General features: G+C 47.9%; 1 protein-coding gene across 4 annotated transcripts in view; it reads left to right on the plus strand.

The window, feature by feature from the left end:
- The first annotated feature begins 1,198 nt into the window (after positions 1-1,198).
- Positions 1,199-24,180, plus strand: part of Tspan11 (tetraspanin 11) — a 67,489-nt gene continuing 44,507 nt past the window's right edge. For all 4 annotated transcript variants that reach the window (XM_036181317.1, XM_036181319.1, XM_036181320.1 and 1 more), the window contains exon 1: positions 1,199-1,486. The gene's annotated coding sequence lies outside the window, so the exon portion shown is untranslated. The remainder of the gene's footprint in view (positions 1,487-24,180) is intronic.

The raw sequence follows: 24,180 nt of genomic DNA on the forward strand, positions 1-24,180 counted from the left end.
CCACCTCTGCTCTACACACACACACACACACACACACACACACACACAAAACGTTCATGCACTTGTATACACATGAACACATCTACACACATAGACATACACACAAATATAAATGAAATAAATACACCCTGCTCTCTGGAATAACCAGTCCAGGGTGGGCCCATAGAAGATGACTTCCCAGAGAATTAACCCTGCAGTGTGAGAGCAGCAGTAATCCTCCATGAGCCCTCACCACCCAAACACTCTGAAAGGTCCCACACTCCTCAACCCTAGGCACCAAGTCTCAGGAAGTGTTTTGTTGGCCAAACCACAGCCCCAACTCATGTTCCCTCTGACAGCCCACTCTTAGCAGCCAGCTGGGTACTTAGGGTGCCAGTGCCTCAATAGCCAGGAACTCTCAGCTTTCCCTGCCTCTCATGACTGAGTTGTCAACTTCATCGGATTTAGAATCAGCTAGGAAACACACCTTTGGATGTGTCTAGGAGGATGTTTCCGGAGAGGCTTCACTGAGGGAACATTGGAATCTGGACCGGATAACAAAGAAAAACATAGCAAGCGGTCTGAGCACAGGCCCATCCATCCCTCTCCGATTCCTGACTGCAGACACAATGTGACCAGCCACCTCTGTACTTGTCACTGTGCCATTCAGTCTGTGACCCTCACAATGTGAGCCAGAACAAACCCTTCCTGAAGTTGTTCTTGCCAGGTATTTTGACACAGCAAAAAGAAAAACACCTAAGACGTGGCAAGCTTTGCTCACTGCAGTCACGGCTGGTAAGCGCAGGTTGTTCCTCTTGGTAAATCACACAGTATGCTCGCCCACTGCTGGGCAGCTGGGGTCAGCAACTCTGCTCCTTCACCCACTGGCAAAGACCGGGCCTTTGCTGTCTGCCCTTCCATCGTGTTCCAATCTAGAAGGGATCTGGCTTTTCTTTGGTTCCAACTAGGGTAAAAACTATGGTCCACGGGATTTTGAGAGATGGCTCTTGTGTCTCAAGGAGTGATAAATAGGAGGCATGTCTCTACAACCCATGAAAACCCTCAGGGATTTACTTCTTCCCGTATCCTGAGATTTCCCCCCACCTCGTGAGGACCAATCTAAGTCTGAGACAGGGATTATAGAGTGAGTGGGTGGGACGGGGATGGAGGGCCAGCCCCTCTCCTTCTCCTCCTCCGCCCCCCCCCCCCCCCACAAGTTTCCCCGGGGCCACTTCTGCACTACTGCCAGGACCAGGAGCTCCGTGTGCTCTGAATTGGAAGGGGAAAAAAAAGCTAGCTCTAAACAAAGAGCAGCCGGGTCCTCGCCCGCCCCGGGCCTGTGGGCGCGTCCCCGCCGCCGGCCAGTCTGCGTGAGAGGGGCGCAAGGCAGCCAGCCTGCCGGAGAGGCAGGAAGCGCGGGGGACGGGTAGACGGCTGTGGCCAGGCAGTCAGTCACCACTCCAGGCTCCTGATCCTTCGCTACAACCAGCCCGGCTGTTGTGGCCTGGTAAGTACAGGTGGCGGCGGGAGACTTGCGAGCCGGCCGCTGGTGGGACTGGCACCAAGTGCCAAGGCGATGTCCTGGCAGGGCTCCCCCAGCTCAGCTGTCCGTCTCCAGCAGGACCCCCACGGGGCTCGGTGGGCAGGGAAGTTACCCTTGAGTGAGGATGGGACAAGATCTCACTGGACCTGGGGTGGGTGCTTGTGTGGGTGTCACAATATGCCCAGCAGAGGGGGGTAGGGGGAGGTCGGTACTGCTCTAAATGTCTGCCGTGCCTTTCCGCCCTGGATTACTGTTAACTTCTTGCTGGGCCTCCTAGAGTCTGGGCCATGCAGCATGCCCTTTACATAACTGTCTCTCCAGAAAATGTCCCCCTCTTTGTTCACCCCAAATGCCAGGGGCTGCCTCTTGTTTGTTAGCTGAGGCAAGGCTGCAGGACCCCATGAAAAGCAGGGTCTGCTAACTGCCAGCAGCTGCTGAGTCTAGGACACTGGGGGATTGTTCCCGGGCAGTCTGTCTTCCCAGGCTGGGCTATCCATCAGGCCCCAGGGCCCTGCTGTGTGTTAGTGGAAATGGGGTTCGGTAGGCCTAATCACCTGTGTGCACATGCTGATCCCTGTGCCTGCAGCTGACTACCTCCTATGCTAAGGAGAATGAAGAAGATTCTGGGATGTGCGGGTTCCCTGTGTATCCTGCAGTGCTCACATTCTCGAACTAGCCGGAGAGAAGGGGAGAGGAGGGCTGGTGGACCTCTTAACTTGGTCTAGACCTCAGAGGGTACGGGAAGAAGCAGCCAGAGTCCTCAACAAGAGACATATATTGGGACAGGAGGTTAGAAGGGGCATCAGAAAAAGAGGCAACTTCTAGAAAATTCCTAAGTGTACTCCAGGGCATAGGGTGGTGGTGAAGAGGTGGGGAAAAGAATGAGGGTAGTATGGAGATTACATGTCCTGTGTTTAATTTATGAATCATGATGAAAACAGCTGGTGGAGTTTGGTACCCCGAGTTTATACCAGAACTTAGTAGGGAATTTAGTTGCCAAGACTGTGTCACCGCACTGTGTCCCAGAAAGATGATCAGAGTTCCATGGCTTACTGTGCACGGTGGAGCCAATAACCTAGGTGGTTGGAGGAAGAGTGTGGGGAATGCTTGGGATGGGACTTGAAGGCAAGGGGATGGTGCTGGGCACACAGGTGCCAGCTGGTGGCTTGGGGATGCCCTGGTGGTCTGCAGCTGTTTGGTCTGTGGAGGTAAAGGGAGCCCTTATGCTCTGCACCAGAGGGGTGTCTGTCTGGAGCCTGTGTCTGGACTCTTGGTTGGAAATGTGGAAACTACAGACAGGCTTCCCACAGTTTCTGTGTAAATGTCTTTGGCAGCACAGAAAAGAAGCTGGCTTTGATGGCCTTCAAATCCCCTGGGAGCCTTACTTCTTCAGAAAGCACGACTCCGGGAGAATGTGGGTGACTTGATCTGCCATCTTGCTTTTGGCTTTAGAACTCCCTGCAGTTTGCTCCCCAGAAAGTAGGAAGCGAAGAAGTTTGTCCCCCAAGGCCAGAGGTTTGGGGCATTACCTGCAGAATTCTGCCTTTTGTGGAACAGGGACTTCAGAAGCAAGTCCAGTCCAGGTCCAGGGTAAGGCAGGAAGAGGGTTTCAGCTCAGCATTGCTACACAGGCAGTACCAACACCAAGACATGGCTAGGTAGCTTGTGGCTCTTGGATGTCACCTGTCACAGAGACCTCTTCACATGCAGTAGCTATTTAGTTAGTGTTTGTGAAAGGAAAGTACCCTGAGTATCGGGGCCTAGAGTTAAGTATTGCTTAAAAAAAGGAAAAGTCCCTTTCAGTCTATGGGTCTGCTTCCCATTGGTCACATCAGGGTATCTCCAAGTATCATTCTGATCTTGGCTCCTGTGTCAGCCAGTTCCTTGAGGCCTTTCTGGGTCTCTCATTTGAAATAGCCTGTCTACAGCTAGACCCCAACATCCCAGTGTATCCCACTGACAGCAATCGCCACATTCTAAACTTACCTTTGCTGCTTGCTGTAGTGTAAGTGTGGAGAATTACACTATAATGTATATTATATTACACATTATAATGTATAATTATATATTATACAGTATATTATAATTACATTATAATAAAAAATACATTATGTGCGTTGTATGTCAGCTTCCAGGTAGGATTTTCTTTGACGATGGAGTCTTCCCACACAAGCTAGAAAACCAACATCCCAGAGGCTTACAGGCATGTTCCCAGCTCCACGTTAAGACATTCTATTATAACTAGCCATTGATAGCTATTTAGCCTTTGAAGAGGACCTACGCAGCAACATAGTCCCTCCCTGCACAGAGTGGTTATTCCGAAAACCAGGGGTGGTCATAGCATCCATCCTAGGCTTGTTTTTATACACCTGCCTGGTTTTGGTTCCTAGGATGTTCAGTCAAAATCAATATGAAAAGAATTCTGTACATGTACAGCATTGAGGGGCGTGTGGAATGGGCACGAGATGGGGAGGAAACACTGAACAGCAATGAGGTGGCTGAATACCTGCAGTGGGGAAGGAGGTGGAATTGTTTCGTTCTGGGTGGTTTGAGAGAGGGGGAGTTGACCAAAGAGAACTGGAATGTTCTGTGAATTCCTTTGGGCTGCCAACTTTGCTGCTTGTGCCTGGCCCTGTTCTAGCTGATCCTTGTGGGCTTCTGGGTTCAGATAAAACACCACATACAAGGCAGATAAAACTGGAGAGGTGACTTGTATAGCACACATGTATTACATGTATTCATCAAGTATCTACCATGAGCCTTGAGCTTCTGGGTTCCAAGGAATTTGTGAAGACACAGCTACTTCCCTGTAAGCTCCAGTTGCTGGCATATAACCTCACTCTCAGGAAGAGATGAGAAAACAGCAGGGTGAAAACCACATCACACACACACACACACACACACACACACACACACACACGCCACAACTGGGGCACAGAGAGGCAGGCCTAATCTGACTCTGTCCTTCTTCCTGTGTGACCTTCTTGTGTCCCCTGACCTCACCGTGTAAGTATTTAATTTTCTCATCTATAGATCTGAGAAGTCATTTCTTCTAGTGAGGTGTGTGGATGGTTGAGTACAGTGGGAAAGCATGGCAGAGGGCTTGGGTTCCCTTGGGTTACCACAGTGGAGTAGACAGAAGACGGCTTTGTGGTCAGAAGGCCATGGATGAGGCAGACAACTACTGTACATTGTGGCTCATATGAGAATGATGGAGTCCTGGGAATTATGCATAGACCAGCTTTCATCTGCCTGGACATCTTCCCTGGCCCCTGCCTGTTGTAATCTTAATGAGAATGGCTCCCATTGGTTCACATGTTTGAATGCTTGGTCCTCAGTTAGTGGAACTGTTTAAGAAGAATTAGGACATGTGGCAGTGTGGCTTCGTTAGAGGAGGCATATCACTGGAGGTGGACTTTGAGATTTCAAAAACCCATACTAGGTCCAGTATCTCTCTCTGTCTCTCTGTCTCTGTCTCTGTCTGTCTCTGTCTGTCTCTCTGTCTGTCTCTCTGTCTGTCTCTCTCTGTCTCTCTCTCTCTCTCTCTCTCTCTCTCTCTCTGTCTCTCTCTCTCTCTCTCTCTCTCTCTCTCTCTCTCTCTCTCTCTGTCTCTCTCTCTCTGCCTGCTGCCTATCAATCAGGATGTAAAACTCTCAGCTACTGCCCCAGCACCATTACCTGACTGCTTCCTTCATGACAATCATGGATTAACCCTCTAAAATTGTAAGCAAGCCCCAATTAAATGTTTTCTTTTGTAAGGGTTGCCTTGGTCATAGTGTCTCTCCACAGCAATAGAGCAGTGTCTAAGGCACAGCCTACTCCTCAGGCCCTCCTGTGCACCTATGGGGTACAGCTGCCTTTCAGAAACCCCACCCCACCTTTTCCACAGTCCTTCTTGAAGGCGTGTGGTCTCCAGGAACTGGGCTATCACAGAGGGTTCTGAAATGTGAAGCAACTTCTCTGGCAGGTCCCTGCTGTGTTCTGGAGCAATGAGCAGGCTCCCTTTTTGGCAAAGCCGTGGGATGACCTCTCAGGGGTTCTCAGCCCTATCCCAGCCTTGGGGTTCTTTCTTCCTTTGTCAACATGGACTTCATGTTTTAAAAGATCTTTGTTAATCAACTTTTAATACATGCAAGATATTTGTTTCTCTAGTTTAAAAAAAAACTTAAAAGATCCAGTACCTGGTGGTTTTACCATGTCTGTCCTCTTTTCTGTTATATTATTTTCATTGTAGACAATCAGTTTGCACCATTCACTAAGAGGGCGGGCGTGAGGATGTTTAAAGAGAAGAAAGGCAAATGGGGGGAGGGAGAAGTTTCCAGTGTGTCTGAGGCTTGCAAAAATGAAGAAAATTAGGTCAGACTGTGAAACCCATTTGGCGGGTCAGGGTCTCTGTTTCTCTGAGTGTTCTTGAAATACTACAGCGAGGCTTCTTTCTCAGAGTTGCCTCTGATGAATGAGCATCAACCTCCCTGAACTTGAAAACCACTGTTCTCTTCCCTGGCTTTGAACTTGGGTCCCTCAGCATCAGCTAGAGATGGGATTGGATGGTTGATTCTTTTAGCTCTATCAACTAGCACAAAGTTTGGCTCAAAGAGGGAGCATCCACTAAATGCTCATGGCATGGATATTTCAGGAGGAATGCCAGTCATCATTGAAGATACGTCTTGGGAGAGTTCTTTCACTCATCAGAGCCAGCTATATAATCTGGGGGAGCCAGTGCAGCCTGGAAACACAGACGTCTACTCCCTTGTGCAGGAGATGCCAATAAAAGCACAGAAACCAAAATACTTTCCTTTCTTGCTTGCTCTCTCTGGGGCTTGTCATGTTATTATTTTCTAGTACTAAGTGACATTTAGTAAAAAAAGATGGATTGTAAGTGACCAGCATAAGTCCTGCCACCAACCTTTCTACTATGTAGTGCCCACTTAAAAGGCAAATGTTGAAGCATTTAAGTTGTGTGTGGACTCACCCAAATCCCACAGTTCAGAGGTCATAGGTATGTTTCATTCTTACCAAAAGAGTAGCAATGAGCTGGGTGGTGGTGGCACATGCCTTTAATCCCAGCACTCGGGAGGCAGAGCCAGGAGGATCTCTGTGAGTTTGAGGCCAGCCTGGGCTACAGAGTGAGTTCCAGGAAAGGTGCAAAGCTACACAGAGAAACCCTGTCTCGAAAAACAAAAAAGCAAAAAATAATAAATAAATAAATAAATAAAAGAGTAGCAATGATGCATGAAACCAATTCAACTGTAGCTCACATCCTTCTACAGACACAGTTGGTGGCAGCACTCAGCCTTGCGCTCTGAGGAGGAAGGAAGAGCTGAGGAGAGCTATGGATCTGTCGGGCACTGTCTTCTCACCCACTGTCTGTGCCAGCTTCATTTGTGGTGTAAATAGATGGCTCTTGCAGGAAGCCATCCATAAGGAAGACAGGGCATGGTAATCTGCTTCTCGGGAGTCTGGCCTTACCGTGTGCATTGGAAGCAGTTTCTGGGTTCCAGCACAGAATCTCAGAACTAACCCAACCTTTTCTCTGTTTCATGCGAAACGCCTTATCTTCTATGGACTCTTGGAATTCTGGGCTCGTGGGCAGCTGTGAACGGTGTACATGTGGAACAGCGTGAAAGAGTGGAGTGTGTGTAAATGTGTCCCTTTCTCATGTCTATGTCCCACTGGATCACTGGACTTCACTGACAAAGCACAAGTTCAAAGACAACATTGTTGAACATCTCAAGGTGTCAACAGCAGAGCAGTGAGCCCAGCACAGGGCCCTTCTGAAGCCAAGGCAATGTGAGCCTACTCTGGTTGCGTAGCCATGGAGCTGCCTAGCCTCACACTTTGGCCTTGTTTGGGGTCATATTTTAAGGTGCTGTGCTGGCTCATTGTATGTCAACTTGACACAAGCTAGAATCATCTAAAAGGAGAGAACCTCAATTGAGAAAATGCCTCCAGAAGACCTGGCTGTAGGGCATTCTATTAATTAATTATTAATTAGTGAGGGCCCAGTCCATTGCAGGTAGTACCATCCTTACCCTGATGGTCCTGGGTTCTATAAGAGAGCAGGCTGAGTAAGCCATGATAAGCAAGCCAGTAAGGAGCACCCATCCATGGCTCCTACATCTAGGTCCCTGCCCTGTTTGAGTTCATGTTCTGACTTCCTTCTGTGATGAACAGCAATGTGGAAAAGTAAGCTGAATGAATCTTTTCCTCCCCAAATTCTGCTTTGGTCATAGTGTTTCAGCACAGCAATAGTAGCCCTAACTAAGGCAGATGGTGTCCCAGTTAGGGCAGAACAAACCCTTTCAGCAGAATGGGAACATGGTACTTCCATTTCTATGTCTGAGTCTCTGCCTTTCTGATGTCATCATTTACATTTGTGTTGTGTGTGTGGGTGGGGGGGGTGCCTGCCTAGCATGTACTCCATGTCACTAAACATATATACATACATACATACATACATATATACATACATACATACATACATACATACATACATACATAAGAAAATACATACATGGCTCAGAAGAAGGCCCAGTACAGTGGCATATGCCTATAGTCCCAGCTACTCGGGAGGTTGAAACAGTACAATTACTGGAATTCAAGAATAGCCTGGACATTATCTCAAGCCTCTCTCAAAACAAAACTCCCAGAGAAAACAATAAAGGGTAGGGATGGAGGTGAGGAGCACTGTACATTTGGTCTGAGGTTTGAAAGCTACTGAAAAGTAGAATCTCCTCATTCTTGGCCTTCGGGATACACGCTCCCTGTCTGAGCATGCTCACTTGACCTACGGGATACACGCCCACTGTCTGCATGCTCACTTTTGCACCAAGGCTGAAAACACAAGAGAGATGAAGGCTTTATCATCAAGAGAATATTCTTTGGGTTAAGGAAAAGAGATGAGCAGAGAAGGAGCCATGAAAAAGTACTGCATAACTTCAATTTGGGGGTGCTTGTATACACACCAGAGCCTTAGAGTAGCAGGCTTTCTAGAAGATGATAACTCTTCTGTGAAGGGGAAGAGAACATGAGACAGGAAGTGAAGACCACAAGCACAAGAAGGGGAGGGAAACAGAGGTAGGTGATGACCTCACTGGGCAGGTGGCTCTGGGCTTTCAACTCAGGGCAAATCTAAAATTCTACTCAAGTTCTAGAAAGCAAGTACTAGTATAGTGAACAAGGGGGAGTGATTTAGAGGGAAGCACCCTCCCTTTTTAATGTAGAGAGAACAGCAAGACTAAAAAAGGCAACAATCCAGAGAAATGGAACAAGTTAAGCATGGAGAAGCCCTGTTGCCATGGCCCCCGTTTCAAATACTTTTCTAAGCACTGTGATGAACTATCTGACAGATGTGACTTAAGGGGAAAGAGGTCCATTTTGACTGTCCTGTCAGGGTGGGCTTTGAGGTCTCAGATGCTCAAGCTAGGCCTAGTGTGGCATGTTTGACTATGCCCTCAAACATTCATGTTTCAAAGGGCGTAGTCCATCATGCCCATGAGCATGGCAGCAGATTCTCCTGTCCTTGGCAGTGGAAAGAGAAATAGCGAGGCTGCTGGTCAAATCATAGCACAGACAGGAAGCAGAGAGCTCAGGCAGGAAGTGGGGCTAGGTGGTAACCCTCAGAGGTCCATCCCAAATGTTCTACAATCTACCAAACAGTGCCACCATCTGCACACCACATGTTCAGACATATGGGCCTGTTGGGCATTCCACATGCAAGCCGTGGCCCCGTCTGCAAAATGGAGATAATAACCATGCTCTAAATGTCAGACATAGTGATACAGACTCTGTGAGATAGATTATAACCCCAGCCCTCTGGATGGGGCAGGAGAATTGAAAGCCAGCCTGGGCTATATAGAAAGATCTTGTCTCAAAAGACAAAATGTAAACCAAAACATAAAACCATCAACTAAACAAACACTGACTTTGTAGGGCTATCATGATTATACATGTAAGAAATGATGATTTTTTTTAATCAAAGGTACGTAGCCTACCAACGATCAATATTGCCTAAATATCTCTCATCTTATAACATGCCTATGTGCCCAACTGCTAGACATTACTGAGCTCTGTCACACCTTTCCCCTTCAAGCTCCTGCCAATGAGATGTGACATGGACCACCCGTGTTAGTGTCTTAGTTAGGGTTTTATTGTTGTGAAGAGACACCATGACCATAGCAACTCTTATAAAGGAAAACATTTCATTGGGGCTGGTTTACAGTCCAAAAGTTTAGTTCATTATGGTCATGGTGGGAAGTGTAGCGGCATGCAGGCAGACATGGTGCTGGAAAAAGAGCTGTGAGTTCTACATCTTGATCCACAAGCAGCAGAACTGAATGCCACACCAGGCCTAGCTTGAGCATCTGAGACCTCAAAGCCTGCCCAGACAGTGACACACTTCCTCCAACAAGGCCACACCTCCTAATAGTGCCACTCCCTATGGGCCAAACATTCAAACATGAGTCTATGGGGGCCATACCTATTCAAACCACCCCAGTTAGGGAAGAAAGACAGCATCTTGGTCATGTACACTCACTAGCCTGGTTTGAGTTGTGGCACACTCTTTTTACAAAAGGAAATTGCCTTGCTGGGCTACACTTGCTTTGTTTGCATGTTTCTTTATTCAGCACTAAGGATACTCACCTACATCCTCATATAAATGATTCATAAACTACATTGATGGAGGATGGGAAGTCAGGAATCTGCCCTTCCCATGGAGGGAGGAGAATAGAATCCCTCTACCAGTGGACAGGCCACTTCTCCTGCTTCTCAGCATGTACTCTATGCATGTAAATTATTTCAGGGGAGTTTAGAAGTTATGCTTGAACCCTAGCATTGAGCAATAAGTACCTCCCACAGGTTAGTAAACTAAAAAAATAAACAGGGGGTTCCTTCCTCACCTGGGACATGCAGGCAACTTCCTAAACCTTAGAAGCAGTGGATAGTGATGATGCAGGGGTGGTATGTTACACATGATCAGGGGGTCAATTTCAGCAACAGCCAGGGTGTTCTAAAGCCATGTCTTTTGCTTTGGGGTAGAGTTAGGGTGACTATGATTGTTTTTGGCCAGTGGCCAGGAGAATGTGTTGTTTCCTTGCCCAGAGAAGTCAAATATCTTTTTAAAAGACAAATATCTATATGCTTGGCTCACCAGTAAAAGGATTCAAATACTTTTCTTAGGAGTTACAAAGTCCCTAGAAAATATGTTTCCAATGACTTGAGATGGAATGCCATGGTTTATTTACCAGGAGCCTAAGCAGTTTCCACACTCATCTCAATGAACCACATCATCTTATAGACTTAAGAACCAGAAGATTCACATCTGAGTCCCAAAGTGAACACTCAAATTGAAATTTAGACACAAGACTTTCTTACATTTGCATGCACAGACACACAGTCTCACAAATCTGTGTTGTGAGGAGACACTGAACTGAACCAGGAAGCTGGACTTGTGGGATCCCTGGCTGAAGAGGTAACCCTGACTCCTGACTCGGCAGCATCCCTGAACCTGCCAGGTCTGGTCTTATCCCTGAGACATGGGCCTTCTCTTTGGAATGGGCAGGCTTGTCCATTGCCCCTAAAAGGAGAAGAGTGTCAGTGGCCCTTAACCTCAGGTAAGGGAGCCTTTGGTTCTATAGAATCCCTCAGAACCTAATCAGTAGTAACATTTTTCACATGACTGAACAGTCTTTCTCTCTCTCTCTCTCTCTCTCTCTCTCTCTCTCTCTCTCTCTCTCTCTCTCTCTCTCATACACACACACACACACACACCTCCTAGGAAGAAATGGTCTTGTGGCTCACCATTAAGCCATAGTGCTTTATTCCAGACATAAGACAGACACTATTTGAAAAGCAAATGAGAAATTGTACAAGTCCCTCTGTCTGGGAAGAAAGATTCCTATCACCCAGAGTGTTTGCCCATCTAATTCACAGCCAGCAGGCTCTGAGTGCACTTAAGCAAGGAATAATGTACACATGATGAAAGCCTGTGGGAGAAGCCTCCCTTCTCCCCATAGTTCACAGAATGTAGAAACTGGGGCCCCTTCTTGCTGTGCTGAAACTGGAGGGTGTAGCAGGAATCCTAACAGTTCTTATTAATAAAATCAAACCTGAGGCCAGTTATTGGGGTGAATGCTGGAAGGTCCAGAAACAGAACAAGCCACAGCTTCCTTACCTCACCAGTTCCTCAGCTGATCCTGTTTCCTCAGACTGGAAACTTCTGAGTCCTCATCCAGAATGAATCTCAGCTGAACTGTTGCTCCAAAGCCTAAAAGCTTAAACCAGCCAAATGCTTCTAGTTTCTGGCCCCCACACCTTATATACCTTTCTGCTTTCTACCTTCACTCCCTGGGATTAAAGGCTCACTTTCTGGGATTAAAGGCGTGAGTCACCATGCTTGGCTGTATCCTTGAACAGATGGATTTCTGCCTCTGGGATGCTAGGATTAAAGGCGTGTGCTACCACTGCCTATCCTCTATGTTTAATATTGTGGCTGTTCTGTCTCTGTCCCCAGATAAGTTTATTAGGGTACACAATATTTTGGGGAACACAATACCACCACAGGGGGGATTCTGCATCTGGTAAATTTCTAGGAGGTGTTAACACCTGGCTGCAGGGGTTAGTTAGAAGCAGGGAACTCCTGCGTCTGATGCTTCAATGCAAACTCTGCACTTGAGAGAATAGCGCAGAAACAATTAGAATGGCACCCATCAGCTGTCATGCTGTGGTTACGTGGACTCAGAGCTCGGGGCCCCAAGAGTCACACCACTCAGTGCCCTCAGCTGAGGACAGGGTCCAGAAAGCTGTGGCAACAGTGTGGGTCCATCCAGGAGCTGCACTTGGGAAAGAGAAGTGGGCCAGCACCCATCCTTAGCCCATTGCTGCTGGGGTCCGAGCTGAGGACTGAGCATAAGAGGTGACTGTCCAGAAGTGTCCTGAAAATGTTACAGTAAGAGAAGCGAGATGCAACAGACCATAGGACACAGGACGTTGTGGATAGGAAATACTCAAACTAAGGAAATCACAGACAGGAAGCTGAGTAGGGGACCCCAAAGGCTACAGAAGGAGCCGAGGAATGAGGACTTCAAGGTGTGGGTTTTCCAGCTTGGGTGATGGGAAAGTTCTAGAAGTGTAAGAGGGTGATAACTACCTAACATTATGAATGTATTTCATGTTCCTGGATGGTATGTGTTAAAATGGCTACTGAGGTCAATTTTATATTGTGTGGATTTTGTCACTATGAAAATGGGTGAGGAGGCTGTGACTGATGCCCAGAGATAACAGTAGCAGCTTCACAGATGACCTCATAGGTATCCTTCGGTTCGTGCTATGCCCAGGGTCATTTTAACCTTGGACAATGTGCGTTGATAGCACTCATTAAAGAATCAGAAGGTAGGATCTCAGAGTCCTACAGCTGAGGTTGCGTGTGGTCCCAGCTTTGGGGAAAGTGAGAAGGGAGGAGACAGTGACGAGAGCAGCTTAACTTGGAGGGATGTTCAACCCCCTCTTCCACCAGCAAGGCTCCACCTGACTTAGCTTTATTTATTGAAGTCTACTGAAAAAGTTGTTTGAAGAACTTCCAGAACACCAACCTTGTCAGGTGCAAATAAAGAAACTGAGGCAGAGAAAGGGATAGCACCCCGCTCTCTTTTTAGCCAGTATAGGGCGGAAGGAACCTCTGACACTCGGGCTTCTGCTTGCCCACCCCCATCCTGCTGTGAGGTCAGTGGACTTCCATAAAGAGTCCCTTTCTTTGATAATCCCGTGAAGCGAGGACTTCCCTCAGCCCCTTCACTCTCCTGGGGTCCAGGAGCACACAACCCCCAAACTTCACTCAAAGAAAGAAGAAGGCAGCACCTATAGGTATGGGGCTTGAACCCTGCCCAGCCTGGACAAAGGAAAGAGTGGCTTTTCCTCCAAGGAGATGTAGCTCCTTCCAGTGAAGACAATCAGGGAAACTATAGCATAGGTACAACTCTGAATGGGGGGAAAGCATAGGCTCTGTCTTCACTTGAATGATACTGGGTTTGTTAAGAGTGCTCAGTCTATGGCAAGGCTCCTAAGCTTTCTGGAGTTGAAGCTTGCCATGTGCAAATTCAGTCTGCGGTGCAGCATTTTCTCTAGGTGGGGGTCAGAGTTTGACTTCTCATCCTAAGTTTCCTCCACTTCCCTGGCTGGAGCTACACATGCAGTTGCCAGCTTGGAGCAGTTGCTAGGGACTGATGTGGATGCACGAGACTGGGCTGGACAGCCCTTCATGGACTCTCTGCCCCTCATGGGCTCTCTGCTATGTCCAGCAGAGCCACAGGACGTCAATTAACATATGCCTGATGGTCCCTTCAGATAACCGTATTTTCAGATCTCATTTAAATGGATCCTCATTCCCCACCCCTGGACTCTGATAGGCACTTGAGTTTATTTACCTCCTAAGTGTTGATTCTAATTGCTACCCGGGGACCAGAGGGGACAGATCCCCATTGCTTATGAAATCCAGAGCCTTGAACCTGGTCCACACCCTTCTCCAGCCCCTTCTCCTATAAACCATCACCAAAGTTTCCTCTTCAGCATCCTTCCAAGTACATCTTGGCCTTGAACCTCCTACACTCTACTAAAGTGATACTACTCTGCCTGCTGCCCCAGCTCTGAGTGTTTGGAGGTCAGAGACTGCCTCATTAATTCTTTTCAATCTCTACCACCTAGCACATGTGTACAAATATGGGGACCTTAGACATTTGGTGAGTTAATAGACTATCGAATCTCAGGGGAAATGGATATATAAATAACTTCCCCCATGCTAAGTGAGGAGAAGCCTGGGGCAGGGAGGTGAAAGGAATGGAGTGGGCGAATTCCCAGGATGCTCACTGAGGAGAATGCAAAGGGGGCACTGGTACTGTGAGGATGAGGGATGAATGTTGGACAGATAGGTGGAAGGTTCCTTCTGAGAGGATGCCTAAGGGCTAGAGGGGTGGCAGAGAAAATCAAAGACTCTATTTTGAATGGATTGTGGTCCTGGGTGAGCCTGGATCTCAGCAGGCTCTAATAGCTGTCCCTAAATTTCCCTGAACAGAAATGTATTTCGCTATGGTTCTGGAAGGTAGAAAGTTCAAGAGTATGGCGATGGCTTCTGGAAGGGGCATTTATGCTATGTCCTCTCAAGCCAAAGAGAGAAGGGTACCAGGAGATGAGGGACAGTGAGCAAGAGGAAGTCCCATCTTGTTTCATAACAAATCCACAGAAGAAAATTAGCCCACCCTGTGAGAACGCCATTAATGGGCTCTTGTCTGGTCCTTCTTCGCTGTACTGAGGATTAAGCTTCTTATACACAAGCTTTGGAGCGGTCTTCAAACCATAGCAATTAAGGATTATTAGAGGCAAACGAGAAGCCTCTGAAGAAAATGGGATCATGAAACCAGGGAGGTCTCTCAGTCACTGTTGTGTTTCTGTGAAGAGACACCGTGACCAAGGCAACTCTCATAAAGAGAAGCACTTAATTGGGGGCTCACTTACAGTTTCAGAGGCTTAGTCTGTCATCATCATGGCAGGGAGCACGGTGGCATGTAGACAGGCACTGGAGCAGTATCTGAGACCAGTCCTGTCCGTCTGTTGTAAAGACAGCAGGCAGATACTGGGCCTGGCATTGGCTTTTGAAACCTTACAGCCCACCCCTAGAGACACATTTCCTCCAACATGATCACACCTACTTCAACAAGGCCACACCTCCTAGTCTTTCTAATCTTTCCCAAATAGTGCCACTCCCTGGTGACTAAGCATTCAAATGCATGATCCTATGGGGGCCATTCTTGTTCAAACTACCACAGGCTCTATCAGTGGACCCCAGGGAGGGCGCTTCAGAAGGAAGGTGTGGTCAGGTTGTGGCTTAAACAGCAAGTCCAGCATTCATGAAGCTCTGGGTTCCATCCCCAGCACACACAAGAGAGAGGGGTTGGGAAATGAAGGTGTGCCACTGTCTCACTTCCTTGGCTGTTAGAAGTAATTTGGGGAATCATGGAGTAGTGAACTTCAGACAGCCGTGAGTTCAGAATGTCTGGACGAGGGAATGACTTCCGACCTCAGTGGTGCAGGATTAATCTTCATTGTCAGCTGGCTGGGTTTAGAATCTTCTAGGAGATGTGCATCTGGGTGTGTCTTTGAGGGTGCTGCCAGAGAGGCTTAACTGAGGGGGGAGGACCCACCCTGAGTGTGGGCAGCACCGTCCAGTGCGCTGAAGTCCAGAGCTGAATAAAGATGAAAGGAGAGAGGAGGAGGAAGCCAGCTAGATGCTGTCTCTCTCCTTCTCTCCTCCCCTCTTCTCTCCATCTCTCCCTCTCCCTCTCTCCCATCCTCCCTCCCCGCCCCCTTCCTTCTTTCCCTCTTTCTCTCCTTCCCACCTCATGATTATGGACACAGTGTGACCGATCACCTCATACTTCTGCCACCATATCTCTCCACCATGATGGAGTCTGTCCTTCAAACTTCGAACCCAAGATTCCTTTGTTGAGTTTGCTTCTGTCAGATGTGTCACCATAGCAACAGGAAATGTGATACCTCATTGAATACTAGAGGGAAGCAGGCCCTGGGGCTACCTGGGAGACTTGAGATATAGGGATCACTGAGACCAGACACAACTTTGAACCTTATACCTGAGCTCACACCATGGTTGTCGTTATTTCTAATGGAAGTCTAATTCCTCACATCTAGAGGCAGAGCCACAGTAGAATTTCATTTCTTCTTTTTGAGAGAGACATTAACCGGAGAAGATTGACTCCTAGAGATGCAATCCAGTAAGAAAAAAAAAAACAACTGAGCTGTTGAACCAGAACCCAGCAGGGCAATAGCTTGAAAAATAAAGAATTGTCTCCGGTGTAGCAGTCCAAGATGGTTAGGCAGTTCCATTGCACACAGTCATTCTGGATCCAGGAACACATGGTCTGGTTCCTTTTCCTGTCATGCGAAGGGCACTGTGTGTGCCCAGACCAGCTGTGGCAGCATCAGCTAGACACAAATGTTCACTGCTCCCCTCAAGACTTTCTGAATGAGATTCCTAGGGAAAGGGTCTGGCTCCAGGAGTAGCAGTGGCAGTTGTGTGGCTTTTGCAGTTCTGGGGAGTCTTAGTTAGGGGTTCTGTTGCTGTGAAGAGACACCATGACCAAGGCAACTCCCATAAAGGAAACATTTCATTGAGGTGGCTTGCTTACAGCTCAGAGGCTTAGTCCATTATCATCATGGTGGGGAGCATGGTGCTGGGAACATGGCATCATGGAGGCAGACATGGAGCTGGAGAAGTAGTAGATTGTCCTACATCTTGACTTGCAGGCAACAGGAAGTGCTCTAAAACACTGGGCATGGCTTGAGCATATATAAGACCTCAAAGCCTGCCTCTACAGTGACACACTTCTTCCAATAAGACCTCACCAACTCCAGCAAGACCACACCTCCTAAGGGTGCCACTGCCTTTGGGGACCATTTTTTTTCAAACCACCATATGGGGATAGAGCCACACACCCAGCTCTCCCTGTGTTTCTGCAACCACCCAGACAATTCTAAAATGCCCTTGAATTTGAGGGCCACTGCACTGTCCTCTCCTACCTTTGTCTGGGAAGTTCAAACTGGATTTCAGGGGTATGTGTGTTCCAGCTCTTAGGAAGAAAGGTTATGAAGTGCCTGGGCATAGAGCTCATGGAGTATATTTTGTATGTGTTACTTTTGCATCCAAATGCCAGAAAAAAACCTGAGAGAAACATCTTAGGGAGGTGTGGTTGTTTGAATGAAAATGTCCCCCATAGGCTCACTGGGAGTGACACTATTAGGAGGTGTGGCCTTGTGGGAAGACAGGCATCACTGGAGGTGGGCTTTTAGGTTTCAGAAGCCCAAGCCAGGCCCAGTGGCATTCTCTCTTCTATTATCCGCCAATCCAGATGTAGAAATCTCAGCTGTCCAGCACCATGTCTGCCTGCATGGTGCCATGATGATAATGAACTAAACCTCTGAACTTAAGCTATCCCCAATTAAATGTTCTCTTTTGTAAGAGTTGCCATGGTCATGGTATCTCTTCACAGCAATAGAAACACTGACTAAGACAGAAGGAAAGATTTTTTCTGAGAATTTCAGTCCATCATAAGGGGTGAGGCACAGCAGAGAAAATCAGCTATGGCTGCAGGAGTGAGTGGTAGATGCTGTTCACATCCTAACAGACCAGAAAGAAGAGAGTAATCTTGGAAGCCAAGAATACAAATTCCGAGGACCTGCCCATAGCGACCTATCTCCTCTGCTAGTCTCCTTTTCCTAATGGTTAAACAGCTGCCCAAAACAGACCAGCTAGGGACCACATATTGAGAGTGTGGGCCTCGGTTGGACATTAAGATTCAGGCCACACATACATCCACTCTCTCCAGCTCCAGATCTTTCAGCTTGGAGCACTGTGGTTGGGCAGCCATGTACCCATCATAATGGGACAAGGGGAGAGCAACCTTCTAGAGGACCATGGGAAGCCTAGGCCATGTTATGACTCAAACATAAGCACGTTTGATGCCACTACCCATCTCTGGAAGAAAGACAACCGCTCTCCAGGCCCAGTTTGAAGGGATCTGTAGTCTTCTATTTTCATTTTGTTGTTTGTGCGTTTGTTTTGGTTTGTCAAATATAGCAACCCCAACTGTCTTCCGATCTTTCCTGAGACTGCACAGCCCAAGTCTTAGACTCCTTCCACCCATTATATATTACATTGCCCAGCCTCTGCTTGGCAACAGAAGGAGGGCACCTATATTTAGCAAGAAACAATGGGTGGTATGGAGCAGTGCTGGCTGATTGGAAATGGGAGGTAGAAGGAAGGTGGGGAGCTTGTTAACTTCACAGCTGTATGGACCTCACACTGCACAATTCCCATGCACATGAACCATGAGGAGGCTGTCTCTTCCCAGAGCTGTGGGATCTGTCTCACTCCCTTGATGAACCCAATATACCCCGAGCTCTTGGGTCTTCCTGTAGTCAATGCTCTTCACCTTACAGATTCTTGGTGCATCCTAAAGGGGTCACCTGAAACATCACTCTGGTCTGAGGGGCTTGACAGGAGGGTCTCTGAGTTCCCAGATTCAAGATCCAACAAGGAAATGAGTGGGAGTTCTCACCTCCAAGCCTGAGAGGCCACTGCTTCAACATCACCCAGACTTGATTCTGGACCTACCCTGAACATAAAACAGAAACTGTGGCCCAGCCTCATTCACTGAGACAGTGCAAGAGACCCCTGGCCTGGGGAGCTGCTGTCCTGTACCTGAAATTGGAAGGCTCAGGATCCAGATCCCTGGCCAGGCAGTCTGCATGGCTCCTCAGGCCCTTAATTCCCTAGTCTGCAGACTAAAGAAACCATACATTTATAGGCTGAGGATAGGATGACCTACTTACCTTGGATTTGGCATTTATGGACATCCTGAGCTGTTTTAGGTTCCACGAGCACAGTATATCTCTAACCTTGGGATACAGAAGGGAAAGGCAGGATGGGAAGGGAGACAGAAGATAAAAGGAGCCCTTTGTGTTATCTATGTTGAGTGTCCCTTGTGATAAGCCATCAGTGTCCTAGGCTTGCCCAGCTTTTGTTGTAGATACAGCTTAAGGACTATAACAATGGCCGGATAGAGAGGGTCCAGGAGCTGAAGCAGGGGGATGATTGTACATACATTTTCAAGGTCTGTCAACTACCTGACTCCAGCTAGGGTTCTTCTGTGGTCTGACTCACTCAGGAAGCACTGTTCATTCTTACAATGTTTCCCATTTGTAGAATGGCAAATGCCCTGTTCCCAGGGGGTCTTGTCAAGATCAATTGAAAAGGGCTGTCTACTTTGATGTGTGGTAGGCATAGGTCTGGATTTCTTATTTGAGGATAAAACTGAGAGAAGAAAGAGGATGTTGTGGAAAGGACAGAGAACACCCAAGGGGAAGGCAGGAGTCCCCAGAGCTGGCCCTGGTGAGGCTGTCCTGGAAAGCCCTTACTTCGCAAAGCTGTCTATGCAGGAACTCCCATTGTGCCCAGCACAGGCATGGGTCACAGAAGCCATGCAAAAGCATACTTCTCTCCCCTCTGTGATCTTCAGCTCCACTCCCCTGGGGACCTGAGGGAGAGGACAGAGAAGTATCTGAGTAACTCTCAAGAAGTTTGAGAGCTTTCAGGAGACTCTTCAGTGGATCTACCCAATGGTTCCATCATTCCTTCACCACCAACTGATGCTCACACCTTCTGCACCCTATTCTGTGCTCAGAATCCAGAACTGAGTTTCAGTTTCAGCTATAACTAGAGTTGAGGGCTGAAGCTTGGGCTTCGTTAAAGGGGCTTGGTGACCATGGATTTCAGAGCAGTACACAGTTGGAGAAACCCACTGAGGTGGAAAGGATGGGTTGAGAAGATACAGAGGCCTGGGGAGTGAAGGCAATTGCAGACAGATGGCCTCGCACAGTGGTGATGAGCCTGCATTTAGCATCCACCCATCTACCCAAGACATTTTTTTAAGTGAACAGAACATTACTAATAATTACAATAGCAAGACAATAGGTATCAACTAGCATTGTCCCAGACACAATAGGTGTAAACAGAGATTTTGTGTGGGCACACAGGAACATGTTACTTGCAAAAACTCCATCTGGGATGCAGAAATGGTTTGAGATGACCATGTGGACAAAGGACTCGAAAAGGACACCTCACCTGACTCAGTAAGGGAGGTCATCCTTGCAGCTGAATACACGGGAAAACTATAGCTTGACATCACAGAGAAAATTAGACATAAGATTGGGGCTAGAATCCAGGTCTCCTTAAGCCTGCCCTCCTGAAGCCACAGGGGTTGGGGAAGATGATGTAGGCACCCAGACAGATATTACCATCCGGACTTGATGACCTCCTGCCCACTGTGATGGCCGAGGCCATATAGTACCCCCTGCTGGAGCCCTGGCTGCTGGTTGCCCAGGCTACAGCCTGCCTTTCAGCACTTGTGCATAGGAATCTCCGGAACCATGAGCAACATTAATCTCTCCTCCTCTAAACTTTCCTCTGGCACTTTGTCACAGCAACAGAAAGTTGACACACCACCCACTTTCCACTGACCTTCATTGAGGAAGGCCTTAGAGGTCTGGGTTCAATCATCCCTCAAACATCTCAGTACACAAAGTTCTTGCAAATTCTCCAGCCCGTTTTTGATCCTCAAAACTACCTGAAGGATACAGAATTGGCCCTGCATCATCTCCAATTCACAAAGCAGGAAGCTGAGACCTGGAGGTCATTTGGCTTGCCAAGGGTCATGGTGCTGGGCGACAACTGGTGTTCACACGCAGTTAGTGCTACTGCTGTATTTGCTCATCCACTGACTCTTGTCATGTGTACAAGAAGTCCCCGTTTCAAAGACCAGGCTGAAATTTTTAAAAGGAAAAAGAAAAAAGTCAGAAGCACTTAGCAGAAAGTGACAGCAAACAGAACCTGAAGAGACACGTGGGGGGCGGGGAGGGGGGGGCGCATGCATGTGAGTATGCGTGTGCATGTGTTTTGCATGTGGAACTTACTGCCAGGATCACAATTCGAGGTCCACCTACAGCAACCCTTAGTTTGATCCAAACAGTGGCCCACATCCATCCACGTGTGCCCAGTTGCTGACATTGATGTGTTAACAAAGTGGAGCCTCCTCAGAGACTCATGAACATGCCTCACTGTGGTGCTCACAACCGCAGGACTCCAAACCTCAAACTCAGGCAGCCAGAAACAAGGATGCCGTTCCCTCTAGAACGTTCTGTGAACAACAGCTGGTTCCTTTGTAGTGCACAGCATGGTGGCTCTCTTGACTCAGGGGCCTGCTGCCTCCCTACAGATCCAACTACAGTCTGTGCCCAAGACAGACACCATGTTCTTAGCTCTCACATGAGACTACCAAGCTGAAGGAATCTGCAAGAAACCTTAAAGCTGCAGGTGAAGACACACTGCCCTGCCAGAGATCACCCTCAATATTCCCACCAGGGGCTCAACCTAAGACAGAGTGCCTGTGTGGCCTGGGAAGGTGTCTCCATGACAGGTAAGGTGACCTGCTTATGTCCCATGCAACCTAAGTCAGAAGCTCATTCTTTAGTAAAAGGGGAGACCTGTAGGGCCCTGGCCCCCGTTTTGCATAACTGTTGCCTTGCTTGCTGACCTTGACCTTGATATCCTCCCTATCCTAATTCCCTGCTGGATTCACCCTCCTGAATGCTTAAGAGAAGTCCCTTGTCTGTGTATCCTCCATATGGGGCATCAACAGTTTAGATGCAAGACTAAAACATTGGTAGCGAACTTCTGCTGTCTGTGGTTCTCCCATTGTGCTGTAAGCCTGATTTTAAGACCTCCTCCCTCCTTCAATAAACGGCATTTGGCATCAAAAAGAAAATAATTCAATACATAAAAATGTAAAAATTATATATATTTATGAGACACATGTGATATATCAATGTATGTGCTTTATATAATGTTTAAATCAGTAAAGCATATTAGTGATTTGCCATTTCTTTTATGAGAAAACATTCAAAAAATATTCCCACCAGGGGACTGAGCAGCAAATTAGGGGCACACATGGGCCCTCAGCTTCACTTCCCTCTCTAGCCCTCAGACAGAACTGCCCATCAGGAGTGGAGTGGAGGCCTTCTGTAGACCACAAAGCCACAGCGTGACCTCTGGCTCCTCCTGCCATCCAGGCCTTGGCTTTAGTTCTCAAGGAAGCAGAAGGAGGGCACAGTAGCCAAGGGGCTTGCCCTGAAAGCCTGGTGACCTCAGTTCAGGACCCACAACATAAAAAGAAACAGAGAGTAGCACATAGGCCTGTAATTTCAGCGTGGTCACACTGACAAATGGGAGGCAAAGGCAGGAGAATTACTGTAAATTCAAGGGCTAGCAACTGAGAATCAGAGCCCTTGTCTCAAAAAAGGTGGAAAATGAATATCAACACCTAAAGCTGTCCTCTGACCAGGACAGCAGGCCCATCTGGGCTCCTTCTATGGCCTCTCCTCTTCTGAGTTCTTTGAGACTCATTTCCTGGGGGTAGGGTGTGGGGCTTGCAGAGGAGAGATAGTAGTCCCCAAGCCTCACAGCTGGTGACATTATACATCCAGTCCTCAGGAATGGCCTGGAACATGACATCACCACCCAAGCATCTGCTCTTGCTTTTCTGAGATGGCCTGTGGCATGCCTGTGACCTCAGCAGCCCTGAATCCAGCTTTGTTCCTCCATCAATGCTAGGATCCAGAGAAGGTGCCTGAAGCTGCTGCTGCCCAGTGATCAGTGGAAAAGCTTTAGTATTTTGGTGGAAACTGTCCTACATGTGAATTCCATGAGAGGACGTGCCCACAATGCTTGATTCCCACCACACCTGACTGGGTGGTGCCTGACTGTCCCCAGACATGGCTCCCAGGACTCTGAGTCAAGGTCAGGTCCTGAGATCAGCAGCATCTTGAAGCAAGATGACATAAGTCCTTCCTGATCCAGGCCTCAAAAGCCCTGTCTTCCAAGAAACATCACTGTCCTAGGAAATCGGAGTCATTGGTCACCCCCTGCCTGAGTCTTGTCCCAAGACTAAGGGGGACAAAGATAGATAAGCCACCTTGGTATAAACGAACCCCCAAGTGCCCATGTGATCTTCAAGCATTCTGGTGAGAACTACTCTTTAAGATCCCCACCCAACAGGCAGTGAGGACTACACATGGTGGGAAGGGCCCTGACTCTGCCAGGTCACAGAGACCCCACCTCAGTCCATGGGCTCTTGGCAGAGTTCCCACCTAGGACAGGCAATAGCCTGTGAGCATCCACCAATAGCTGAAGCTCTGAGAAGGTCCCATCCCTTCCTGTGGCCCTGACCTTTGCTATGGCATCATCTTCACAGCTCTCTGCTGCAGCAATGCTACCTTGCCGGTCATGGAAGGGTAGGACAGCCCTTTCAGGGGTGGGAGCTCTCTGAGCCTCGGTGCCTCTAGGTGGGCAGGAAATCGGGTTGTTTTGGATTCTTGGCCTCTGAGAGGCCAAAGAGGACAGCAATTTGATGAAACAAGGGTCTGGGGAGCACTTGCCTCTTTCATATTCAGATGCTTGCTTATGATTCTGCATCAGAGGTTAGTAGGGAGATGGTAAGACACCTCTGTGCTGCCTGCATCAGGAAGGCAGATGCAGGAGGATTGTGAATTCCATGTTAGACTAGGATATAGCAAGAGCCCATGTGATGGTTATCATTACTGCCAACTTGACACAACCTGGAACCACCTGGGAAGGGATTGTCTACATTAGATTGGCATGTTGGAAATTGTTTAACTGAGTTAGTTGATATGGAAAGAACCAACCCACTGTGGGTAGCACAATTCCCTCGTCAATGAGTCCTGAACTATGTAAGAGTGGAGAAACGGAGCTGGGCACAGAGAAGCCAGCAAGTGAACATGTACAAATTCATTTCTTTCTGCTATTGACTATGAATGTGATGTGACTCATTGTTTGAAGTTCCTGCCTTTACTTCTCCATCTTCCCCACAATGATGGACTCTAACCTGAAACCATAAGCTACAATAAACCCATCTCCCCTAAAGTGCTTTTTGTTGTCACAGGAACATAAATGAAACTAAGATACCTTGTTTGATCTCTTCATGCTCAGGAGTCCCACATGCCCCCACAGTCTGACCCCA

This window comes from Onychomys torridus, chromosome 3 (assembly GCF_903995425.1).
Source record: "Onychomys torridus chromosome 3, mOncTor1.1, whole genome shotgun sequence".
In the NCBI taxonomy this organism is placed as follows: domain Eukaryota; kingdom Metazoa; phylum Chordata; class Mammalia; order Rodentia; family Cricetidae; genus Onychomys; species Onychomys torridus.